Genomic DNA, 20,974 nt, shown 5'->3' on the forward strand with positions numbered 1-20,974 from the left:
AAAAGGGCTTTCTTCAGGACCAGGTGGGTGATACGTGAGTGGCAAAGGTGAGGGATGCCACGTGAAACCTGTGCTGTATCTACACACGCGCTAAGGTGTGTGGTAAAAGTGTCAGTGTACTCACTGGCACTTGAAAACCGAAAAAATTCCTGTATGGAGAAGAAAAAGACAAGACAAAAGTATATAGATTTGCAACATAAAAAAGCAATCTTAAAATGCAATCTTAGTGACATCTTAGTTGTTGTAGTCATTGTCTGTGTGACTACTACAGTGATAGGCTATGTGGCCCATACCAGTGGCAACATGCAGGAGAGTCTGTGCATGCAGCCTCTATCTATGGTGGGCAGTTCAGTGAATGGTGCGCGTTGCATTGCGTTAGACAGTGAATGACACAGTGGCGGTGCCTGGCCCACGGAGCCCCGTGGCACCCTGTGATGTATCACTAGCTGTGTTTGCTGTGGCGCTGTGTTGCTTATGGTGCCACTCAGGTTAGTATATAGTGGTCTAATGCGCGAGGTCCGTTACTGCTCACGCAGACTGGTAAATACATTAAAGTCGCCAAAGTGTTTGCATTATGGCTAAAAGTGAACAGAAAATGTGCAGAATCGTGATTTAAAACATGCACTCAAGTGTTAAATAGTTACAATGATTTTGGGGAGTTCGCAGATATCGAGGCTCCGGGGGCTAGGGACCTCTTTCACAAGTCCAAACTGAAAATTAAGAATTAAAAAGATTGCCGAGATGAGCCATGGAGGCTCGGTAGACTTGGTTCAATCGCATTATCAGAGCACGCATAGTCTTACTTGGCTTGGAAGAGGTGTTCGCTGTCAAACCTGAATAGGTCCCCCGTGGTCCCGGCTGGTGCTTGGTCTCGGTGGTGACCCAGGTTAAGCAGTGAGCAGCTAATGCTTGGCACATGCCGGCCGGCATGTCCGGGTAATGGCATGACTCGACATCCTGTTGTATAGCGCATGCACACGTGTGCTGGCAGCATCTGGTATGGTGCACAGAGGATGTCCGATTCGGCGGCCATCTTGGAGCAGGCTTAGGATCGAGAAATACATTGTACTGGGGCCAAGTAGTCCTTTCAAAGAAATTGTGAATGCAGATATACATATGGCGTTTCTCAATGATGGAGCAGTAGCTGGGGTCAATGAGCCCTCTAAATGAGTTTAAGGGTTTTGGTGCCAATGTGGATGTAGCCATTCATGATGTGGGCCGTATCTGCGGCATCAATAATGTGGAGTTGCAACAAGTAGACAAATGCAGAATTGGGCAAGGGTGTGCTTTTGCATATTTTTCGTTGCTGTGGTCCACCGTGTGCTGGCAGTATCTGGTATAGTACACAGAGGATGTCCGATTCGGTGGCCATTTTGAAGCGGGCTCAGGATCGAGAATTGCAATGTACTGGGGCCAGGTAGTCCTTACCAAGAATTAGTGAATACAAAGGTACCTATGGCATTTCTTAATGATGGGGCAATGGCTGGGGTCAATGAGCCCTCTTAATGAGTTTATGGGTTGGTGCCAATGTGGATGTCGCCATTCAAGTTGTGTGCTTTTGCATGTGTTTTGTTGCTGTGGTCCACTGTGTGTAGGCGTAGGGTTACTTAGCCTGTCTGTCACAGGACAGGTAGTCGTGGGTCTGTGCCATGAAATACTGGTAGCTGACATGTTTACTGGGTGGCTAGGTGTTACTGCCGGAGGTAGGCAGGGAACACCTATATCGTCAACCGGCTTTCATTGTCTGTTGAGGCTATTCCATGGGATATTGTTATTCAGACCTGTCTTGTGGGTGAAAAGGCGATAGATCCACCTCTGTTCTTTCTGTAACAGTTGTTGCTGGATGTTGGGCATGTTGGGGTCTAGAGCCTCTATGATGACCCAGCGCATGTCGTTTGTTGTGTGTCCTGCGTCGAGGAAATGATTGGTCATTTTAGTGGTGTTTCTCTTACATCGTATGGTGCTCCGATGTTCACCGATTCTGGTTTTTACTCTCCTGTTTGTCATCCCGATATAGGTTAAATTGCAGGGGCATACAATGCTGTATATTGCATGTGCTGTGTTGCAATTGTATGTTGTCGCTAATTCCTATGTCTTGCCAGGTTCCAGTTGAAGGTTTTTTGTGTTTCTCACGAACGATTGCGCATGCGTGGGCATCCGCGCATGCGCATTTGTGAAAAGAAGTTGCCGCTGACCCAGGAAGAGGGAGCCCCGGGACGCCGCACCGCAGGTAAGGCATTTTCTCTTACTTTAAAATACTTTAAAATATTTTAAAATGAGGGCGGGCGGGAGGCGGTCGGCGCGTAGTGGGGCTACATGGAGCGCGCGAGTGTGCGTAGATTTGGCCACACCACGCGATGCTCCACATAGCCCCACTACGCCCACTACACCCAGGGTTACTCACCTTACCAAATACCTTCTCTGTTCAAACCCTTTGTATTGGCAGCACAAACCATTCCGGCCAAACAGAGTGCCAGCTTCTTTCACAGACACACTCCTTCAGAGACCAGAACTATCAAATCCATGCTGACACCTCAACTTAACCGTTTTTCTGATAGCCTAACCCTTAATTTCTTAGTCAAAGCCCAGGCTCCTCTGTCGATTGATTTAATAACTGAGAAAGCTAAGTTTATGCCTCATCAGCTAATGTCAATTATCCAGCACATGAAGGCTCTGTCTTTGAGGCTAAGACCTCCACATAAAAGCATGTAGGCCAGAAAGGTGTTCATCCTTCTTTGGTGCGACTCAGGCAGCATCGTAAGAACACTAAGGGGCATATTCACAAGGATTTATCGCCAAGTCATCGGCACTTTATCGCAGCTAAAGTGGGTATAAATTTACCTCCCCATTCACAAGCTGGTGTTAACAGCCCACAGCACTAGTTTAGCCGCAATAGCAGCCGCAAAAAACATCGCCACCGAGGCCCCCGCGACTATTGCTAATGAGATGCAGAGTGGGCATTTCCGTGCCAAAAGCCACGACCACACCACACCTCAACTTTCTCAATGACCAGACAGATCGGCTATAAAAACCCAAAACATGCGATAAGGCGCGTTAGCAGCAGGAAATCTACACCTGCTCTGAACTGGTGTTAAGTGGGACGGCAACCGGCATCACAAAAGGGAGACCAGCCCAGGGCCACATTGAAGTGCAACAGAAGCCAAGGAGCCACCCATCATGCGGCTCGGACACCCAAGAGGGCCACAACACCCACCGACACCACCCTGGGACCACACTCCACACCCGGAACACACCCCGACAACCACAGAGGCAGTGCAGACAAAGACAGCGGAACCCAGGAAGCTTACCAGCCGCACAGACCCAACCTCTGACAATGTCACCGTCCACCATAGGCTGAAAGGGACAACTTCCCCACGCATCATCACCCAACAGGCCTACGGCACCAACACAGTGGACAACAAACATCCCACCCCACACCAAACTGCGGGCTTGGCTACACCTGTTGGCCCCTGACACCCCCAACCAACACCCACCAGAGTCAGAGGAGTCTCACTGCCAGCCACATCCAAGTCCCTCACACCTGCCCTGCACATCACCATCACCATCACCCTGGTACCCCAGTCCCCATACATCCAACACAATGCGCAGGTCACGCTGGAGACCAAGCAAGGATCATACGCCATAGCAGGATGCACGCACGTGTTGGAGGCAATCCACAGCACACATGTCCCACCTGTGTCCTCTGGTGACACAGCACTCAATCACCCCAACAGAAAGCACATGTCCCACCCCAATGTGCAGGCAACAACAGAACACAGTGGAACCTCCATTAATGTCGCATTCATTTCATTTTCATATAGCTTTATTTCGGTTAAAAAACCATAAAAGCACAAATATATAATACAAAAACATATTGATTAAAATTCATAGAACACACTAAACCATAGTACATTGAATAAAATAGTTAAAAAATACTAAAAAAGAATCAAGCAATGGAACAATTAATGACCAAGAAAAGGAACAATAAAGCAATAAGTAAAATATCATTATACTACACATGATTTGCCTTAATTATTACATTTCTTGCATACCACATGGAGAGAAAAAATCTCGAAGTGGCAAAGACAAATACAGGGGTCGTATCATGTTTTAATAGTCTAAAAACTTCCCTATAATCCCTAAAACCTCTTGATTTACAAAGGGAAATTATCCATTTAAATCGTGCCCTGGTATAAGAGGGACAAAAAAGCAAAACATGCAAATCGGTCTCCTCTACATGCTCGCAACCAGGGCAAGGGCACCACCTAGAAGAGGAGGGCATCCATTTATTTGTCAAAGCCCGCAATGCTAAAGATCCGTGTCTGAATTGAAGATAGAGCTTTTTTGCTAGCGAGGGCTGGATGTCATCCAAAAACTTTTCAAAGGCATAATGATCCTTCACCTCCAAAAATTTAAGAGACAGCCTGCCCAAGTTAGAATCCAGATCACGGAGATTCAGGTGATGCTGTTTGAGAATACCCCCAAGCGCCCTCTTGCTAATCAGAGGGCAAGATGTCTCTGGCGAGGTCTACAAATCCTCCCTATGTATATCGTAGCAAAGTTGTTTGACATGTTTGAGCCACAGAATTTTACCCGATCCCCTAATAGACAATAGGTCGACTAGCTCCTCCTTATAACTAAACAACTCTGGAGTAGACCAAAGTCTTCTCCAGTAAAACAAAGGTCGATGAAAAATAGTCTCCTGGGTAGGGAACAATCCCAAATCCAGTCTTAACGGGATCAAAGGAGTACTCTTAGGGAGGTTTAGAAGACGTCTAATGAAATTGTTTTCAGTAACGGACATAGAGCTGGCGTTAACATGGCCCCAAAGCTCTACGCCGTATGATGCCGCTCCCCTAGCCTCTGCCCTGTAAATTTCCACTGGGGGACCCAAAGGTTTATAAGAACATTCATTACAAACCTTTAGGATTCCACCTGATGATTGAATCAACTTGAGATTAGCCTTGACCATATGGGAGTCCCACTCCATCCTATCATTCAGGGTGACTCCCAGATAATCAAATGTAGAAACTTTCTCAAGAGAACATTCCTCCAGGTGTGGATGGGTGTAAGTTGATGGTTTGGAATTAAAAACCATATATTTGGTTTTAGAAAGATTTATCTCCAAATTTCTAGAGGAGCAGAAAGAACAAAAGGCCTCCAAGGTTTGCTGGGCACCCATTGGGGATTTTGAAAGTAGAAGGGTGTCATCAGCGAACATTAGGGCCGGTATTCTGCGTGCTGCTAGAGTCGGAGAATCAAGATCCTTGACCCCCAAAAGATGTGAAATCAAACCATTGATAAATAGGGTAAATAAGGTAGGGGCCAACACACACCCCTGCCTAACACCCCTGTCTACCGGGAAGGGCGCAGAGAGCTCACCATTCATACCATAGCAAACCCTTGCAAATGTTCCAGAGTGGAGACGCTTGAAGAGGTCACAGAGGTACGAGGGAGTACCCATCTCAAGTAAGATTAACCAGAGCTTATCCTTCTGTACCAGATCAAAGGCAGATCTAAGATCCACAAAGATAAGGTAGAGAAAACCCTTGCCCAGAAACACCGTTTTCCAGTGTACCAGCTGCAACCTAAACAGTTGGTCAATTGTGGAGACTCTAAGGCGAAAGCCTGCTTGAAAGGGCGATAGAATATGAAATTCTTCCATCCAACTTTCAAGCCTAGTTAATAGAATTCGGGCAAACGCCTTCTGGAGAACGTCAATGAGGCTGATAGGCCGATAATTTGCTGGATCTAGAGGGGAGGCCTTTTTATGGATGGGGATGATTTCTGCACCCTTCCAAGTATAAGGGATAGCCATACCAGAAAAGATTGCATTATAATATATCAATAGGTATGGTACCCAAACCGATGGTTCGCTTTTGAATAGATCCCCAGGGATCCTATCTAGACATGGGGCTTTACCAGAGGAGAGACTCAATAGGGCAGCCTGAATTTCAAAAGAGGTACAGAATAATGGATCGGAGATCCCTACTTCAATAGGGACTTGGGGAGATATATTAGTTAACAATGGTAATAATTCAACCACAGTGTCACTTGTCGGAACACTTAAAAGAGGCTTAAAATGCCTCAACCAGACCTCCTCACTGAGGCCAGGTGTTATAGCTGGGGATCCCTCACATCTACCACACCTGACTAAATTCCAGAAAGTCCTGGAATCATGGCTATCCAGGGCATCCTTTATATTAGCCCACCTAGCAACCTCCCAATCTTTTTTAGATTCAGATATAACAGATTTATACAAGGATTTTACTCCTCTGATACTGTGTAAGAGTGCCCGTTTAGCATCTCTACAGCTAGAATTGTACCAATTGGCTTGTTCCCTCACCCCATTACCGTGATATAGAAAAAACTAGCGGCCATTGAAAAAAGTTTGGTGTGGATAATCTCTAGATCTTCAAAATATGATAAACCCTCTCTGGCCTCCATGAGAAACGATACTTCGGCCAGATGGGTGACCACATGTGAATATAAAGCCGCAATTTTGTTTGGGGTAGACAAAAACTTAGCCCACCTAATACGAACGTCCGCCAGCCACCGCTATTAGGTTGGGTACTGCAGATTGGACCGAAGTCCCTGGGACTCGTGCTGGGTCCAAATGATGTAAAAATTCCAGACTGAGGAGATTATGATTAGGCCTGGGCAGCAAATTCCGTTCCGCTCGCGGAATTTGCGGAATTTCGGCAATTTCGCGTTTCGCGGAGAACACGAAATTGCCCAAAATTCTGCTTTCCGCGACTTCGCGAAATTTTTTCTTGTTCGCGTTCTCAAAATGCGTGTTCGCGAGATATTTCTCCCCGAGCACGCAAACAGCAACTGTGAACAGGAAAAAAGCACCGCGAACAAACAATTCCGCGTGTTCGCGGAATTTCTGCGTGTTCGCGGAGATTTTTTACCGTTTCGCGGAGATTTGCGTAACGCGATTACGCAAATTCCGCCCACCCCTAATTATGATCACTATCGGCCCTGACCATTATGGTAAGAGATTTAAGATGGGACCAAAACTCCACGGTTACCAAGATGTAATCAATGGTTGAGCTTTTACCCAGTCTGTTATGAGTATGCTTCCCAGGGGCATCTGGAGCAAGTCTGCCATTACAGGCTCGCATAGAATGAGATACTACGAGCTTGTTAGTCTCAATAGCCAGAGGTGTAAGACGCAAAGCAGGGTACATAAGACAATCCTGTATGTTCCAGGATAAATCTACCTCAGAGGTAATGGAGGGTATGCCAACCAGGGGTTCGAAATGGCAATTAAAATCACCCCCAATGATCTTGTAAGGGAGTGTAGTAAACAAAGTCAAAAGGTCATTGAGGGCATTAAGAATGGGAAGTCCTAATTGTAAAGGGATGGGGCGTAGATAGATATTAATTACCAATATCGAAAAACCATCACTGAACTTCAGAATAGTACAAAGAATATCCGGGGAATGGGAATCGATGACACTAACTGTACACCCCAGGTGGGTGGCCACCCAAGTACATAGGCCCCCCGAGGGTCGGCCCCTAGGGCCCTGCACCGCCGGGATGCTATAAGAAGCAAAACCAAACCTGACTGGAGAAGTCGTCATCCAAGTCTCTTGAAAGAGACAGAGATCGTAGTTATCTATCAGTGCCACCCAGTCGGGTTTGGAGAGTTTAAGACCCAACCCGCTACATTCCATGACCCTATTACAGAGCCAGAGTTTGCATCACCGGGGGAGCTACAAGATACACTCTCTGGACTCACGGGATGACCTCGATGAGATACTAGAGACAAATCTACATCATCGTCAGATATACCAATATTAGAGCCAGGGGGGAGTCGCAGGTGCTTTAAAAAAGCTAACGGTAGAGAAACCGCCCTCTGCACTCTCCCCCTTCGACTTGGAGATGTTGGGCCGACCATATAATAAACCTGTGGCCCCCACACAAGGGACTAGTCAAGCCTCGATGTCCAAGCAGCCAAAGTAGTTGGCAACAGGAATACTATAGGCAGCAGTTTGTGGACAAAAATAAGGATTCCTTAGGTCAGACCTTGCCAAGCCAACTGACCGTTGATAAAAATAACTCAAAGGCAAAGGTAAGATTAAACTCCGGGAAGACGGGTCTTGCCATTCGAGAATAAAATTAGCCACTGTAGGATCCCTGAAATTAATAATAACACAATAATAACACAATCCCCTCCCTTGTCTTTTCGGTTCACTCCCAGGCAGCCCACCCTTCGCACAATGACTCCCTCTTGGTAAAGATCTATAAGTATTCAACCAATGGGTAACCTTGTTCTTCAGCTCGGGGTAGGATTCCTGGTGTGCACCAGATAGTGGGGGAACACCTGTGAGAACCACCACATATGGCGAAGCCTCCGGAGGCAAGTGTGGAAAAAGTGATGGTGGTAGTTGCCCAGTACTATGAACATTCCCATCTTTGGATTGGGGTATCAAAGCACTATCCACTCTCCTCTTACCAGATGTTGGGAAAAAAAGAGTAGAAGAAGGTGGAGGCATACTAGGAACGGATATAGACGACCTAGAAGGTAAGGGGAGATCAGGTACTTTAAAACCCAAAATGGGGGGAAGTATGTTCATACTAGAAGGTGCCCATGCCCCACCATCATTAGAACCAGATGGACATGCAGTAGAACTAGTGCCTTGGTGACTGGGCAAAAAAGTCGCAGAAGGCTTGTGGGAAATCCCACTCCCAGAGGGGGCAAATGGATGCCCAGATGGTTTACTATTAATTAAAGATACCACTCGATCAATTTTACTCATCAGAATTTTAAATTGGGAAGTGATGAGTGATTCCAGTTGAGTTTGTAAGTCAATTAATAGATGGGTAGCCCATACCGGAGGTGCTGGAGAGGCAGACAATTGTGTTGGACCTGGATTAAAAGATATTCTAGGTGCAGGGTTGTTAATAGGAGGTTTAGTACATGGCTTTGCCTTCTTTTTTTTACCCCAAGGTTTTTGGGTCCTAGATGTTACTTGGGAATCCTGGGGTAATGATGTGATGTTCGATAAAGTGGCCACAGGACTGGCCACAAAGATAGTTTGGGCACGGGGAAGCTCAGCAAATGAGGATGCGAGCGACGAAACCAGGTTGTTGTCTATAGGAGTAGAAACATTCCCAAGTAATGGAGAGGAAATTAAACTTGGGGTAAGAGACAAACGTCGCTCAGTATTCTCAATTGCATTAGCCACCACCCCTATGGTTTTTTGCAACATTTTATCGATAGCCGTAAGGCTTGGAAGAGGGGTATTGGGAAGCATATTTTGTCTAGTACAAGGACGACTAGTCACTGTTTTAGTTTTGCCCATTATCTCGAGCCTATTAATTCTCAGTATTAACAAATACCAAACTCTCAAAACAAAAACCAATAGAACAATATAACATCCCTCAAATGTTATACCAAAATAATCAGACAGTTGGCCACAGAGAAGTAAAGAAAATTAAAATAACACAAGCAGACCTCAAACATAACATTACATATCCTAATAATATCCTCACTCGGACAGCCAAGAGTACTGGCCCAGCCCAGCTTCTCCCGGCGCGTCCCGCGCGCGTCCCGCGGGACGAGGTTCCACACAGGCCTTTATGCGCCCCCTGTTGCCAGGAAATTGCGTGAGCAGCGTCCTCGGGAGAAGTGGGAATGCTGGGAGATGTAGTCCGGGCGTGCCATACAGCGGAGCAAGGCCCGGCTGGGAAGGAAGTCACCAAAGGTAGCGGAGCCAAGCCCGGCTTGAGGAGGGAATCACCAGAAGTAGCGGAGCCAAGCCCGGCTTGAGGAGGGATTCACCAGAAGTAGCAGAGCCAAGCCCGGCCAGAAAGGGTTGCCCAGATTATGAATTTATACGAGGATGTGTCCCATTAAAAGAAAAAGTCTCTTCTTAAAGTGTAATCAAGGCACAATGAATCTTAGCATGTAGTAGAGCGTACGAGGCAGTAAACAAAAGGTGAGAACATACATCTACCCAGTAGGCGAGTACAATGTTACAATAGCAAGATGACACAGTGCTGTATCTGGCAGTACCTTCCCCACAATAATGTTTGTCAAATAAAGTTTTGGTGGTTCAAAAGGAAAAGAAAAACAGTAGCACCATCATCATGATCAGCTATGTAATCCACATTGAGTGTTTTGTGACAAAAAGCAAAAAGTCTCACGCTTCTATCAGGCGTGCTCCAACCAAAAACAAAAGAAATGCCAGCAAAGTTACGAGGCCAACATTACTTCGATATCCAGCGTCGCGTGAGAGGGAGGCAGGGGACACGTTGAACTGCTCCCAGGAGATGAAGTGGAGCGGGGTTCACAGTGCGTCCTCGCACTGCGGGGGTTATGCCTCGATCTCGGGGGTTATGCCTCGATTAACTTATCTAATTAACCGCAACCTTACTTCTCTTTCAGAACGGAGGCGCCTTTCAAATGAGACCGGAAAAGCCACAAACCGGTCACTTCTATAATCAGCTGACACCAATGTTTAGGAGAGTCGTGGTCTCGTCAGTGTGGTGCTAGCCAAGCATGTTGAAAGGAGTACTACTTTTGGGTATAAATGTAACATCCAGCAGATTCTAAATGATGTGTTAGACTCGTGACGTGTCTCGGCCCAAGCAAACACCAGCCCTGCAAGAGCAATAGATTGGGAAACTGGGGGTCATTTGGAGACAGCGCCTGGGACCTTCGACCCTACAAGTACTCAGAGCAGGGAGAGCGCGTTGTTACCGGAGTTTTCCTGTTTCAAATCCTCGGGGTGCGGGCACCATGCACCGATGACCACTGAGATCACACACAATAAAGTGATTAGAATGCCGATCTCGTCCCACGTGACAGTTCAGTGCGCTCTGGAGGGGGCAGGACACATATGGGGGCCTGGAGTTGTGCTTCTACCCCCTAAGTCCCCGCTGCCAAAGTTTTGCAGCATGAAAGGCTGAGCTGGCCGTTAGCGGGCCTGACCTTCTCTTCTACCGCTGGATGAGTCACACGGGGAAACCACCTGGTGCGGGCTCTTGTCCTGTGGAAGGGGGAGGGCACGGCTGCAGTTCCCGGGCCTCCGTTGCATTCAAATACACAGCCAGTGTGCATGATTCCTCCATCCTCCGACAGTCCATCACCAACCAGCATTCCCAGGATGGCACAAACGAAAATGCACAGCCCCTTGGCAAGTTCCAAATGAACACCCCACTCACCTCAACTCCACAACCATGCAAATCACAACTCTGGCAATGCACACGTCAAAAAATCACAACCACCATGCACAACAACATGCCCACCCACCAGACACAACAGAACAACTCACAATGGTTACCTGGCCAAGCCGTGAACATGAGCCGTCAATGACATGGCAACTCAGCCACACAACAGCCAAATGTGGGGAGAGGTGGCAAACAGGCATGTATGAAGGATGCAGTAGTACCTTGATTGGGAAACTACACAATGCAAAGAGTGGCGGGGATGTGCTGGACAGACCACAGTATGCAGCACACACCCATATCCATGGTGACGTACACCTCGGCGTCATGCGCTGGAGGACACCTTCCACTGTCCACCGATATCCTCCGCAACATACACCTCGGACATTGATGGTGACCCGCTCAGGTCGCATGGCCCATCTGACTGCACCGCAAGTCACCGTCCCTTGGCTGGGTGCCTGTGCCGGCGGCTGTGCTTCCGGGGCCACTAACTGTGCTAGTCAGGTCCGGGACCCCTTCTTATAAGATATTGGACGGCCCCTGAAGCGTTGGCCATGGGTTCATCAATGCCATTTCTCTGTGGCCCTGCGCTGTACACAGCCTCCAGTCCCAACAGCGTACCACCAGGGCTCACACACCAAATCAAGTCCTGACCGGCCCGGGCATGGCATCACCGCAGGAGGCACATGCCACCACTGCAAGGACCACCTCCAACAGCCATCTGCCAGAGGTGAAACGGTAGTCCTGACAGACTTGTGGAGTTGCTCAGACCTGTCGTGGATGCCATCATCGGCCTGATACCCTGCTCAGCACTCCAGGTGCCAGTGACTCAGTGCACCGCAGGCCATTGTCCGTTACTGATTGAGTTATGAACTGTGGAGAGGTTGTGCAGCTATGTCACCTCAAACAGTGTGGAGGCCCTGAGACGTTGATGGGGAAGATGATGCAGGTATGACACACCCCGCTGCATCTGCATTAGGTGTCTGTCTGAGGGACACGATCCAAGACTTTTTCTTCACATGGGCACGCTCACCTCTAGTGTCCCATCCCCAGTGCACTGCAACTCACGGACACTTCTGTTTGCATGTTGGCTGTCCTCTGGACTTTCTTCGGCTTCCTCCATGTTCTCAGCAGTTGACTCTTTTATGCATGTGTTTTCTGTTTCTGTTGCACTGGTGTCTAATGTTCAAGTGGTTGCCAGCACCAGGCATTCCGTGTGGAATGGCTTACACCCACCCCACACACATCCAGCACTGGCGTCACTGTACATGTGGCCCTGCCAATATAGGGGCCGGGCGCATGTGCCCATAGCCAGTTCAACATGGTATCTGCGTGTGTCCCTGTGGTCTTGTTGTATGCATGAGGGCCCTGGGCCCGACGCCATTACATTGTGCTGTGTACATCGGATGCAGATGCGTCACCGCAGGCAGTGGGTTGGAGCATGTACATGCAGCTTTGTCTTCCCCCACTCAATTTGTAAGGGGAGTGGCCAGGGCCATCGTACGCAGAGCCAAAATAGGTGTGTGGCTGGAATTTGAGTGCCCCTGCCCGTGGTTCCGTACTGTGAATGTGCAACTGCATGTGTCTCTATGGCAGTGCGGGTCTCCTTAGTGGGGTATTGGTGGCCCCTGAAGGGGTGGTGGACACCTACGTATGTGTCCTGGTTCATATTCCATGGGTTCAGCCCCCACCCACACCTGTTGGGCCACCTCCTTTTGGCATGCAGGAACATGGCACTGGGGTGCGATGTGTGGATGGGTGAAGTGTCGTGAGCCAACTGTGCTTGTGGGTGCTTCCGGCTGTGTTTTCTGTTGCAGGCTGGGTGTTCTCCTCTGAGTAGCTTGGCTGTCCGGGTCCTGGTGGGGGTTTGCGTGGGATATCCATGTGCTGTTGTAGGGCATCGCTGTCGACGGTGTGGTGGTCCTCTCTGGCATCACTGATGTTTTGTATTCCGTGCTCTGCTGAAGGTGTTGTGTATCCCTCTGCGATGTGAAAGGGAGGTGCGCATTGACTTTGCATTGACATATATTTTGGCGCATTGTGCAGGTTTGCATGCTGACTGTATGGCAATGTACATTGTGACAGTTGAGGGGGTGCTGGATTCTTCTGCAGGACAGTGTACATTTGGTCTACATGACGGATGTGATGTTGTACGCGTACATTTCCATTTCACAGTTTCCGGCTCTGTCAGATGTACTAGGCATGTTTCTGTGCATGTGCCGAGCCAGTTGTGTCCTCTGTTCTGCAGTGTCGGCTATGTGCGTTGTTCCTCGTTGTGGTCAATGTGGGTGTGCTGTTCATGCTATGTGCGTGTGCTGCAGTGTGCCGAGGAGATCGGGCACATGGACCTGGGTGATTGTGGGTGTGCAGTGTGCTACACCTCGATGTGCCTGTATGCCATTGTGCCCTCTCCCCGTCCCCCAATTCCCTGTTGATGTTGTGTCAGGTCCTCTTGAGCTGTGTCCGTACTCCCTACTCCTTGCACTGTCTCCATACTGATGACTGTAGCCTGGGTTTCCTTCAGCTCCTCCGGTGGTGCTGGACTGCCACCTCCTGTCACCGTTGCTGTCTTCCTGTTGGCAGCGGGTTTGTGCCTGGTTTAGGCGCCTATTGGCCTCCTGGGCACTCCGACTGCAATCCAGGTGGTCTGCTTGTGGGTCAGTTGCTGGTAGTGTTCTGTCACCTCCGTGGCGCTGGTCTAGTTTTCCTATGGTCTGTACCCGTCTTCCTCTTCCTCTTCTCCTTGACCTTCCCAGACCCCGTTGTTCCTTTCTAGCAGTCTGTTGGGGTTGTGGGGTTCGGGTTGGCCCCAGCGCTGTGTCAGGGTGCATCCATGTTGCTACGTAATTTGGATTGTTTTTTGTGTATTTTTTCTGTGGTTTTTATAGAGCATAGTTCCGCCAGACGCGTTGGATTTGCACGCCTGTGGCTGGTTTTCGCTACTTTTTGTACCATGGTTGGCCTCATCGCAAGTTTTTTTGCACTCGCACATCACATTTATGCTGCGTGGCGTTGATTTTGTCGTAGACATTTGGCACGTTGTCTGGTGACTATCGCATGCTACCGCCTTGTTGTGAATCCCACGTTGTCACAGGGTTAATTTCCGGCAATGGGCTGCGATATTGAAAGTTGTGTTACGCTACTCTTGTGGTAGTTATCACACGTTCTTGTGAATATACCCATAACAGTGCTGCCCCATCTTGAATTCCTTTGTTCTTAAATGGACATTTTAGGACGAGTGGCACATATGATGCAAAAATAAACGTTCACTTCACTAATAATCAACGATAGAGAGAGAATGCATGAGACATTTACAGCTCAAGAAATGACACTGATTTGATTAAGACAAAACCTTCTAAAAGTATTTTCTGAATACAGATTATGTCTGATGTAGATTCTGAATATTCTTTGAAAATCTGACACATCAAATGCACCTCTTTACCTTTTTTTCCAATTGGAAGCTAAATGTGGGGAAAAATGTGCTGCCGGCATTTTCGCCTCCCATATGGTTCACTCGACTGTTCTGTAAATGAAAAGGTGAGGGGTAACCGAGAAAAGGTGATATATTGCTTGGTATTCTGAGAAATCTGTTAAGGAAGTGTGTTACTAATGCAAATTAATTCACTACACACATGCATACTTAGATGTCTATTTGTGTCTTGATAACTGACACAGATTGTTTTGCTCCTCAAACCTGAACACTTCCAAACCAACTTTGAAAGGTTCTCAGATGATGTAAAGGTTTATTTAAACTGTTACCGTGAAATTTCTGCCTCAAAGTCTTATCTGTCCTCTTGTCTTTCTTCCTGTGGACACTAAATTACAAATAAGTGAAAAGGAGAATTGAGACGTATGATGGCTAATATTTCCTTCTAAAAATGTGGCATGAATATTTCTTTCAGACTTTATCTTTCCTGATTCAAGCCTCTTTACCACACTGGGAAGAGCCAGTTTCTGACACTGAATTTCTTTGACTACAAACTAAAAAGCTGAAAATTAATCTGCACATCAGTTGGTTTCAGCAGCCGCCCTTATGCCGATAAAAGATACTTTAACAGTGAGCAATAACACTGTATGCTTTTCAGTCGTTCCAGTACAATTCCAATCAGCGTTTTCTGTAGATCTATTGGAATATGTTTATCTGATAGTTTGTGGGACACAGTCGACTCAAGAGGGATGCAAAGGTCAGTGCACTGCCGGTCTGCGGTGTAGTAATGCAACAAGGAGGAGACAGTTGTAGCACAGTTTCTGCATAGTAAAGGGGACATGGATGCATTCCAGATACAGAGGGTCCGGTTTAATGCAACTGCACTGTTGGCACTGCACTTTGGCCTCACGTACTACGATTGTATTGGATTGTGCTAGTATGGTGTTCCTCATTCATTTGCATCTAGGAACCAAACATTTCAATTTTTGTGATTGTTGTTTTTGCAGTTGTCATGCTGTTTCTTCCACTTGCCATCTGGTCCAAACATAAGTGCAAAACTGCACCAAAACAATCCAATTTGATCTATAAATATTATACTATAGCTGAATTGTTTTATTATAGCGCCGACCACCACTCTTAAGTCATTTCTATTAATTTGTACTCAATTTAAAGGTTCTCAAATTCAAGACGGTGTAAAAAAGTGGATCTAAGTTGGCCTTGCCGAGATTCGAACAGTGACCTACACATAACAGGTGAAGTTAGCAGAATCTCACTGAGCCATGCCGCCAACCTGTCCTGTAGAATTGCACGAGCATTGGTACAATCTGACGTAATTCCGATCCAGGCCAACACAGGTGTAGATAACCAAAGGATAGATGTAAAAAAATGATTGCCGGCTTCTGTTTCTGAAATATAGGGGCACATTCACAAGCCCCTATCGCCACCTCATCGTTACTTTCAGTGACATTGTGATGGCGATAGGGGCCTCGCCTTATTCACAAGGCACCGTTAAGACACTTAACCTGGCTTAACGCTGCCTTGTGAATAGGCCTCCTTTCACGCTGTGTTTAGCGTGAAAGGGGCGTGCCGTGGATGTTCTGGTGGGCGTTCCACCGCAACACCCATTGATATTTACGCTGCCCCCTGTTCACAGGGGCAGCATAAATAGAAGCTAACGCCAAACTTAAGACCAGGAAAACCCTGGTCTTAAGTCTTAAGTTGTTGATACAAGGATAAATGGTTTATTTCTCCTCGTTTTTGCATTTTCCACGTGTGCTGCCTTGTGCAGCACACATGGAAAAGGCAAAATGCAATGGTTTGTTTATGTACAGGAAGGTGTCCCTTCCTGTACATAAACAGACCTTTTTTTAAAAATGCCATTTTGTAACTTAAATGTGTGAGGCATGAGGCAGCACACATGTAAGTTACAAACTGACATTTTAGGTTTGTTTATGTGCAGGAAGGGACGTCTACCTGTACATAAACAAACCTCCCTGCGTGCAGACACCCTTGCACTCTGGTGCAAGGGTGCCTGCATTGGCGCTAAGTTGTGAAACTTAGCGCCATCTCAGGGGAAAAGCAAGGCTGCACCATGCCCTTGTGAATATGGTGCAGCCTTGCTTTTCCGAAGTGGCAGAGAGAGGTGTTAGGCCAAGAAGGCTAACGCCTCTCTCCGCCACTTCCTTGTGAATATCCCCCATAGTTTTCATGAAGTGAGTGAATATTCTTATGGATTCCGTTAGTGATCTTTCTCATTGTAATTTATGATGAACAAGCTCTCAAGGTTTTCAAGCGCTGGGTCTAAAATCTAGCACCAAAACTTCCTCAACATAACATTGTAAGAGATTATATAAAAGCAGGATTTTCGCTAAACATTGAACAGTGTATTCAGTAGTGTGGGTGGCCGAAAAATTAATGTGAAATATGTCTAAGTATAACAAGCAACATGCTCAAAAAAGACACACACATTGGATGGGCAAGAAGTCATAAATAGTAATGGTATTTGGACACATTATCGGGAAGCAAATATTGTGATACAGAAATATTGTGTCAAGAATATCATGATTTCAGAAATATCATTGAGAGGACTATCAAAGGTAAAAATATAATTTTTAGCATTACTTTTAATATCGTAACCAATATTGATGTTGAACGTATTGCTGTAGGTAATATATTGTAGTGTTTTGGATTGTATATGTGTGTTAAATATTTTTTAGTTTTTAGTTAGATATTTCATTAGTTATGAAATTTGTAGAAATTTGCATTTCTGGTTGTATTAATGTATAATAATAATGGTGTATATGATTTTTAGGTTTTTATGAGATAATAGTGGGGAGATATTTTAAAGTAAATTTTTAATCTAAAATGCATGGTAATAATTGTGTAGAGTTGCAAATACATATTTTATAATTTTTCAATGTATTTTGTTAATTTAATGTTTTTAATAAATTGTAATTTCTTACGCCTTAAAATATATAATAATGGTATTAAGTGTGTAAGATATTTGTTTAATTAAAAAAAGATTAAAATAATTTACAAAATAAAAATATTTAAAAAAACATGTATTGAAGAAAAATAACTAGAAATAATTTTACATGGAAGTTTCTAATTTTAAAAATGTTCTTGGAAATTCATTTTCAGTTATAGAATGTTTTAATTACTTTAATATTTCCAGTACATTTAAATTGAATATTAAATATAACATATTAATTATATTGATTGTAAACAGACGGTTTACATATAAAAAGTGTACATTAATAAGAACATTTAATACAAAGTTATTTAAAAATATATATATTGAAAAATTAATAGAAAATGTTTTATATGAACTTTAAAAAAATATATTGTTTGTCTGAGCAAAATGTTATTACAATTTTTTTTTTAAAATTTTGTTTTAACATTATAATTTAATATATATATTTTTTAAATAAAAACTTGGTTCCAATATTTTTTTTCATTCTATCATTGTTCCTTTTGAGTTATGGTTTTATATCTATTTATGATAGAAAGTTAACTAAGTTAATTATTATTTGTAATTTTTTATATTTTATGTCTAAATATATATATAAATATGACATAACTAAGAGTGACGAATCAATAAAAATCATTTGCACATGTAAGAGGAGTCCGTGCAGTCCTTTTCGCCGCGAGGAAGTTAAGGAGTGCCTTTTGATTGGAATATATATATGTATATAGGGCTGAAGTTTTGTGTAGTGTGCTTTTCGATTTAGGCCCTCGTTACGATGGAGGTTGGAGAAGCATCTAACCGCTATTGTTTCGGCACAAGATCACCCGTCAAGGAGTCAGGGGTCCCTGCAGACCAATTACGATACGACAGCCTTGCAGGCGGTTATAAAATGCTGTTTACTATGACAGATTATGCAGCGGCCCAGGCAGAGGTCCGCTGTACCATGTGGTGCCTGCCACAAGGTGCATGGATGTTTGGGGGCACCACATGTGCACCCCTGGCCACTTAGCAGTGGTCCATGGGGAACAGGGGCCCTGCTGGGGGTCTCTAAAGTCCCTTTCCAACAGCTTTTCATGACAGTGGGACCGCCATGAAAAGGCTGTCAGAAATGGACATCCTAATCCCTATGGCGGTGCCTCAGCCTTCATTTTAGGGATTAGGTTCCGACCTCCACCCCAAAGGGCTCCTTGAGCCTGTCAGAGATGGCAGTCTTTTCCCTGTGCAGTTCGCTCTGACTGCCGGTATTGATGATGCCCGACATCTTAATCAGGCCCTAAATGTTATTGCATTTTATAGTTAGGAAACTGTGTGTGAGTATGGAGTGTGGATTGAGTATATAAAGGGCCCAATTATGATGTTGGGGAGATGCGTCACGGAAACGGGACCCACTGACCTGCGGTCAGAGGTCCTGAACACCTAATTATAATGCGACCGTACATGGTGAAGATGCATTCTCCCATTTCTCAATGGGAGCTTGTGTTACGACCATAAACCAACCGTAACACAAGCTCCCATTGAGAAATGAAAGATTGTGTTCATTCCTTTCCCCCCTTGGCAGGCACCTCATGGTACCTGTCGCAAGGTACAGGGATCAACAGGGGGCACTATAGGTGCCCCTTTTGGCCCCGAACCAGAGGCCAAATACAGAAGGGGGCCTCCAAACACGCTTTCCAAAAGGGATTTTCATTAAACGTCTTCCCTTTGGATCATGAGCCAATCTCCGACTGGCAGACAGGCTCCTGGAGCCCATCAGAGGCTAGCTGGACTAACCAGCCAGTTTCAATTCCATCCGGCTGTATTGTTATCAGCCAGTTGGAATCGAAACCGATAATGTGTGTCAGAAAGCCTGCGACCTGAGGTCAGAGTCTTTACAAAACTCATTGTAATAGGCCCCTAAATGTTTAATTTGTATCAGCCTTCTTTAAAATCTTTTAGATTGAAGTGTATATAGTAAATGCTCTGGAGCATCTAACATCTTCTTCAAAGAGCCTTAGATTGGAGTGGGAATAGTAAATGTCTCCCCTTTAGTTTCTAGCACCTTCCCTCAATATGATTGGACTGGAATGGGAATAGTAAGTGTCACTCCTTTAGTATCCAGCACCTTTTCCCACTATGGTAAGATTGGAGTTGGAATAGTAAATGTCACCCCTTTAGTGTCTAATACCTTTCCCCAATGTGGATGGATTGAAGCAGGAACAGTAAATGTCACTCCTTTAGTGTCCAACACATTTAACAAATTGATTTCCATTGAAGTAGGAACAGTAAATGTGATTCTTTTAGTGTCTACCACCTTCCCCCAATATGGTTAGATTGGAGTAGAAATAGTCAATGTCACCCCTTTAGTGTCCACAGTTTGTTACACATAGGTTTACATTGGAGTGGAAATAGTAACTGTCCCTCCTTCAATGTTCAACACTTTCCCCCAATATGGTTAGATTGGAATCTGACTAGTAAATGCCTCCCCATTACTGCCCAACACCTTCCCTAAAACGTTTTAAACTTGAGTGTAAATAGTAAATGTCACCCCTTTAATGTTCAACACTTTCTCCCAGTATGGTTAGATTGGAGTAGGAATAGAAAATGCCACCACTTTAGTGCCCATCACTTCCCCAAATATGGCTAGATTGGAATCTGCTTAGTAAATGCCCCCAGCTCCTAATTACTGTCCAACACCTTCCCTAAAAAAGGTTTAAATTGGACTGGGAATAGTAAATGTCACCTCTTTAGTGTCCAACACTTTCCCCCAGTATGGTTAGATTGGAGTGGAATTAGTAAATGTCACTACTTTAGTGTCCAACACCTTCCTCATATTAATTTAGATTGGTAAGGGATAGTAAATATCACTCTTTTAGTGTCTAACACATTATTAAAAATGGATAGTGTTTTAGCTTCAATTTGCTTAGTTTAATTGTATTTTTATGTAGTAGTATGTTTGGTATTTAGAAATTATAATATAATTTGTGGACAATAATATCATTGATTAAATTGTTTTATACAGTAAAGATATGTGTAACACATTTTTCTAATTTTATTGATGTTTTCAAAGTTTATTGTATAATTTGACATTTAAAATCTACATATATATATATATTCCTGCACAATGAGGGTCCTTCTGGGATCAGTCCCGTCGCCAGGTGGAGCGTCCTCCGGTAGTGACCCAAGCCGGTATTAAATTATATCAAAAACTTCAAATAATGACGCTCACTCGGGAGTCCATTGCAACCATAGAGGTTTAATAAAGTGAACCGCTACGCGTTTCGACACAGGAAGTGTCTTGATCACACGATTTTCACAGTGCTACGAGACTCGTATAAGTAAACAGGAAACATAGAAAAGGCACTACATTGGGAGCAAGCCCTTCCTGCTCCGTTTTTTGGCATCCATCTTGGAACAGTACC

This window comes from Triturus cristatus, chromosome 5_1 (assembly GCF_964204655.1).
Source record: "Triturus cristatus chromosome 5_1, aTriCri1.1, whole genome shotgun sequence".
Taxonomy (NCBI): Eukaryota; Metazoa; Chordata; class Amphibia; order Caudata; family Salamandridae; genus Triturus; species Triturus cristatus.